The following is a 6,148-nucleotide window of genomic DNA, read 5'->3' as shown; positions in this document are numbered from 1 at the left end:
TGAAATATATAGAGAAGGGAGCAAAGTTTTCTCATTCCAGAAATTTGACCTTGCATAAGAGAAGTTGTGAGTATATACAAAGAACATATAAGTATAAAGCCTATGAATTAAAGATTGGAGTTTAAAATAGACTAAAAGGAGGAGGAATAGAAAGAAATTTGAGAGGTAAAGTAATGCTCAGAAAAGGACACCACAAATGAATGTTATCAGATAATGGATTGTGTTTGGGATAAGGAAGGTTATGAACTATGCTATTTATCTGGGCTATGAACTAGGAAAAAGATAAAAGAATAAAATAAAGTAAATATTACAGAAAATGTTAAAAATAAACTTGAAGATTTTAGAATATCAGAGTTACAGATAGGAAGTAGATTCTTTACCATGAAAATGAGATCAAGTTAGTGAAAGTCAAACTAATCACAGGGACAAATTTCTGCCTTAAAGAAGATGGAAATGGGGCTACTGCTGCTGCTGCTACCCCTGGGAGTAACTTCTCCCTCTCTCTCCAAAGCCCCAGCCCAGTAGCTGCCATAAAGATGAGTAGCTCAAAGGAAGTATCATGGATCTCATGGTTCTGTGGGCTTCATGACAATGAATTCTTCTGTGAGGTGGATGAAGACTATATCCAAGACAAGTTCAACCTCACAGAGCTTAAGGAACAGGTGCCCCACTATATATAGGCAGGCACTAGACATGATCCTCAACTTGGAGCCTGATGAAGAGTTGGAGGACAACCCCAACCAGAGTGACCTGATCAAGCAGGTTGCCGAGGTGCCGTATGGACTGAATTATGCCTGCTACATCCTCAGAAACCATGACATCACCCAGATGCTGAAAAAATACCAGCAGGGAGACTTGACTATTGTCCTGGTGTATATTGTGAAAACCAGCCCATGTTGCCCATTGGACTGTCAGACATACCAGGTGAGGCCATGGTGAAGCTGTACTGCCCCAAATGCATGGATGTTTACACTCCCAAGTTGTCCAGGCACCACTACACAGATGGTGCTTACTTTGCTCTTCATGGTGCATCTTGAGTACAGGCCCAAATGGCCTGCCAACCAATTTGTGCCCAGGGTGTGTGGCTTCAAGATCCAACCCTATGGCCTTTTAAGTGCAGCTTCAGGCAGCCAACAACTTCAAGAGCCCTGTTAAGACTATCCATTGACTTGTCTCTTCCCTTCCCTCCCAACACCTCAGGCTCTGACACCATTCCCCTGCCATCCAGTACATATACACCTTTCCAGAACCCTTAATGGTTTTTAGTTTAAATTAAGAAGTCATTATTGCAGAGGTGTGTTGGGAGTATGAAATAAAGTGGAGGAAAAGGCAAAAAAAAAGATGGAAATGGGACAAGGGGAGAATCTATACAGAAGAATTAATGGAAGAAGGCACTATCATAGTTACAATGTAAATGTCAGGAATTAAGCTCCATATTAAAATAAAAGAGAATGGAAGGAAAAAAAAATCTGTTGAATATGAGAAATACATTTTTTTTAAAAGAAGCTACATATAGAAAGAAAATGAGGAGTTCTGAAACAAATTTTACTACATGATTCCAAAAAAAGGCAGTTGACACATGAAATCATGATTTCAAATGAAGAAACAATAAAAAATCTCAATCTCAATATTCTCAAAAATCTCAATCTCAATCTCAAGTCTCATTCAATTGAGTGAGAAATTTCTTACTACTTAAAAGAACTACAAATAATCTAATAGCATCGTTCTTAAATGCATATGCATCAAAAGTCATGTTATTCAATCAATAAATATATGTAGTATACTATCATATAGCATATCTAATATATATAATATACAGTATATCATATATATAATATAGTGTGTATGTATGTGTATATATACATAAACACACATGTACATATATATACATACATATACATATGCATGCATGCATGCATACATACATACATACATACATATGTATGTTCCAGGCATAGGAGTTGAGCTCTGGATATACTAAGATAAGTAAAAGACCAATGCTATCAAGGAGTTCACAACCTAGTGTAAAGGGAGGACAACATGCAAATAAATATGTACAAAATATTATATATTGAATAAGTTGCAAGTAATCAACAAAACAATGGCATTAAAATTAAGAGGGATTTCCTCTAGAAAGTAAAATTTTAGCAGGGACTTAAAGGAAGCTAAGAGACAGAGATGAAGATGGAGAGCTTTCCAGGCATGGAGGTGAGTTAGTGAAAATGGTTGGAGTTGGGAGATAGAATGTATTTTTGGAGATTCCCCTTGATTATCTAAGTTGTTTTATGTGAGATAATTTACCCCCATTCTATCTCTCCTTTCCTCTTTTTCTCAGTGGATCCTTCTTTCTCAATCATTATTTTTTTTAAGATATCCCATCATAGTCAACTCATGCTTGTGCCTTCTGTCTATGTGTATCTTCCTTCTAACATCCATAATAATAAGTAAGTTTTTAGGAATTATAAGGATCATCTTCCCATCTAGGAATATAAACAATTTAACCTTTTGAATCTCTTATAATTTTTCTTTTCTTCTTATGTTTCTCTTGAGTCTTGATTTAGGAATCAAATTTTCTATCCAGCTCTGGCCTTTTTCATCAGGAATGCTCGAAAGTCCTTTATTTCATTAAGTATTCATTTTTATCCTGAAGAATTACACTCAGTTTTGTTAGGTGGGTGATTCTTGGTTTAATCCCTGCTCTTTTACCTTTGAGATATTCCAAGAACCCTTCTCCTTTAATGCAGAAGTTGATAAAACTTCTGTTATCTTGATTTTGGCTCCATAATATTTGATTTTTTTTTTCTTTCTGGCCCTGGAACTGTGACCAGGGTTCCTGTTCTCCTGTGACTGTAGGCTCCAATGTGTTAGTACTCCTCCTTGCCCTAGGACTGTGACCCAGAATTGAATATGAGCAATGCAACAGAATTTTGCACCCAGTGCAAGGAAAGGGTTCCCTGTAATCTCCTTTTAACTGGTTGTCCAACCCCTAACCATCTATGGGCTGGAAGTTCTAGAAGGCACCACTGTCATTGCACACAACCCTAAGGCCTACTACTGATTTCCCAGGATGGCCTGAGCTAGACTGCACTCTACTCTCACCCCAGTGAGACAAATTTTCTTCTGCAAATCTTTTAAGTTTTCTTGGGCTGGAAAATTGTTTCAACCTGTCCTTTTGTTGGTTCTGCAGCTCCAGAATTTGTTTTGAAGTGATATTTTAAAGGTGTTTGGCAGGGAATTTGGAAGAGCTCAGCACAGTACCTGAGTTTACTCTGCCATCTTTGTTCTGCCCAAGCATTCAACTTAAAAATAAAAGAAAAAAAAAAATAAAAACTCCAAATGAATACAATTGAGATATGGGGGAAGAGGGTAAAGAACAAAGATAACATTGATAGGAAGACTGGAAATGCTGAAATGAAGTAAATGTTACTCTTTTTTTCTAAAGACTAATAACATTGATAGATAATTAGCTACATTGGAAAAATAGGGAGTAAAATAAAATTATCAAAAAAAAAAGATAAAAGTTTATTTTCCCCCAATGAACACAGAAGAAATTATACAAATAGTCAGATGCTCCTATACAAAATTAAATGCTGACAAAATTGAGAATTTAAAGGAAATGGATCATTTCCTAAAAATATTTTATATATTCAGATTAACAAAATAAGATCGAAAGATTTAAAATAATCTAGTAATAGAATAACTCAATGAAATATAAGTTAACTACTAAAGAATAATAACCCTCTGCTAGATATGTTTATCAATTAATTCCATCAATTTTAAAAATAATAACTATACTAAATTGTAATTCTCAATAATTAAAAATAGATGCATTTTATGAAACTGACTTTATGAAATATATATTGTGCAGATACTCAAGCGAGGGAAGGATAAAGCAGATAAAGTTAAGAATATATCAAACTCACTAGTAAAATATTGATGTAAAAGTTTTAATTGAATCTTAGAGAAGAGACTACAGCAATCCATATATGAAACATATTAGCATATTAAATTTATACCAGGTGTGCAATGATGGTTGACAATAAGGAAATATTTAGATAATCCATTGTACAAATATAATTTTAAAATTATTATTATATATTATATATTGTATATTATTATATTATATATATTATATATTATATTATTATATATAGAAGATTTAGAAGAGGCCTTTAACAAAATAAATCATTCCTTTATATAAAAACACATAAAACATAGGAACAGTCTCCACAGTATTATGAAAATTATAAAACAAAGATTAATAGCTCATATTTCAACTGGTGACAGGAAGTCACATAAGGAAAGGTACATTCATGTAAACCCAGCCTACTAGTGGGTATATAAGTTTGGAAAAATGGACCCAGAGCCTTTCTGTTACATAGAAACAAAGGAAGGTACCAAAATAAGGTCAAAATGGTATGCAATTAAGATATAAATGCTGATACTATAAGCAAACTAGGAGAGTAAGGAATAGTTTACCTGTCAGTTTTATGGAAAAGAGAAGAATTTGTGACCAAACAAGAGATAGAGAACATTATGAAATGCAAAATGGATAATTTTGATTACATTAAATTGAAAAGGTTTTGCACAAACAAAGCCAATGCAACCGAGATTAAGAGGGAAGCAGAAAACTGGGAATTTTTACATCCACCTTCTTATAACTAGGCCTTATTTCTAAAATATATAGAGAACTGAGGCAAATTTATAAGAATACAAGTCATTCCCAATTGATAAATGGTCGAAGGATGTGAACAGGCAGTTTTCAGATGAAGAAACTAAAGGTATGTATAGACATATGAAAAAATTCTCTAAATCACTATTGATTAGAAAAATGCAAATCAAAACAACTTTTATGTACCACATAACACCTCTCAGATTGACTAACATGACAAAACAGGAAAATGATAAAGGCTGAAGAAGATGTGGCAAAATTGGAACACTAAAGCATTGTTGGTGGAGTTGCGAAATGATCCAACCATTCTGAAGAACAATTTGGAACTCTGTGCAAAGGGCTACAAAAGTGTGCATATCCTTTGATCCAGCACTACCACTTCTAGGTCTGTATTCAAAAGAGATCATATAAATGGGAAAAGCACCCACATGTGCAAAAATATTTATACCAGCTCTTTTTGTAGTGGTCAAGAATCGGCAATTGAGGGGGTATTCATCAGTTGGGGAATGGCTGAACAAGTTATGGTATATGAATGTAAGGGAATACTATTGTGCTATATTGTGCTGAAGGCAGACTTCAGAAAAACCTGGAAAGACTTGAATGAACTGATGCTGAGTGAAGTGAGTAAAACCAAGAGAACATTATACACATTAACAGCCACAATGTGTGGTGACTAACTTTGATAGACTTATCTCTTTTCAGCAATGCAAGGATCCAAGACAGTTCCAAAGGCCTCATGATGGAAAATACTATCCACATCCAGAAAAAGAACTATGGAGTCTGAGTGCAAATTGAAGCATGGTATTTTCTCTCTCTCTCTCTCTCTTCTTTTCTTTTTGTTTATTTTTCTTCATGTGGTTTCTTCCATGGGTTCTAATTCTTCTTTACAATATAATTAATGTGAAAATAGGTTCAATATGAATGTAGATGTAGAGCTTATATCAAATTGCATGCTGTCTCAGGGTGGGGTGAGGGGAAGGAAGTAAAGAAAATTTAAAACTCAAAATCTTATAAAAATAAATGTTGAAAAATAAAAATAAATAAATATTAAAAAAAATTTATTAACTATTGTGCTATAAGAAATAATGAGCAGACAGACTTCAGAAAAACCAGGAAAGATTTATTTGAACTGATGCTGAGTAAAGTGAGCAGAATCAGGAGAACATTGTACATAGTAACAGTAACATTGTATGATGATCAGCTGTGAATGACAGCTATTCTCAGCAATACAATGATTCCTGTGATTTAGCTCATGCTGAGGAAGTTCCCTCTACTAATGCAGGTCAACAACTGCTCTATAATTTATGGTATAGAGAATTGTCCAGAAACACTGAGAGATTAAATGACTTGCCCAATGTCATATAAGCAGTATATGCCATAGTCAAGACTTAATCCCACATCTTTCTGACTCTAAGACTGCTTCTCTATGCACTATACCTTGATGCCTCTCTTGAACTTCATTTTGAAGCAATAATC

General features: G+C 34.2%; 1 pseudogene; it reads left to right on the top strand.

The window, feature by feature from the left end:
• Nucleotides 1-536: 536 nt before the first annotated feature.
• On the top strand, nucleotides 537-1,168 carry LOC114054283 (annotated as a pseudogene).
• The last annotated feature ends 4,980 nt before the right edge of the window (nucleotides 1,169-6,148 follow it).

The sequence above is a fragment of the Vombatus ursinus genome, unplaced genomic scaffold (genome assembly GCF_900497805.2).
Source record: "Vombatus ursinus unplaced genomic scaffold, bare-nosed wombat genome assembly UNPS02014812.1, whole genome shotgun sequence".
Taxonomy (NCBI): Eukaryota; Metazoa; Chordata; class Mammalia; order Diprotodontia; family Vombatidae; genus Vombatus; species Vombatus ursinus.
The sequence above is the reverse complement of the archived record's forward strand: the minus strand, read 5'-3'. Positions and strand labels throughout refer to the sequence as shown.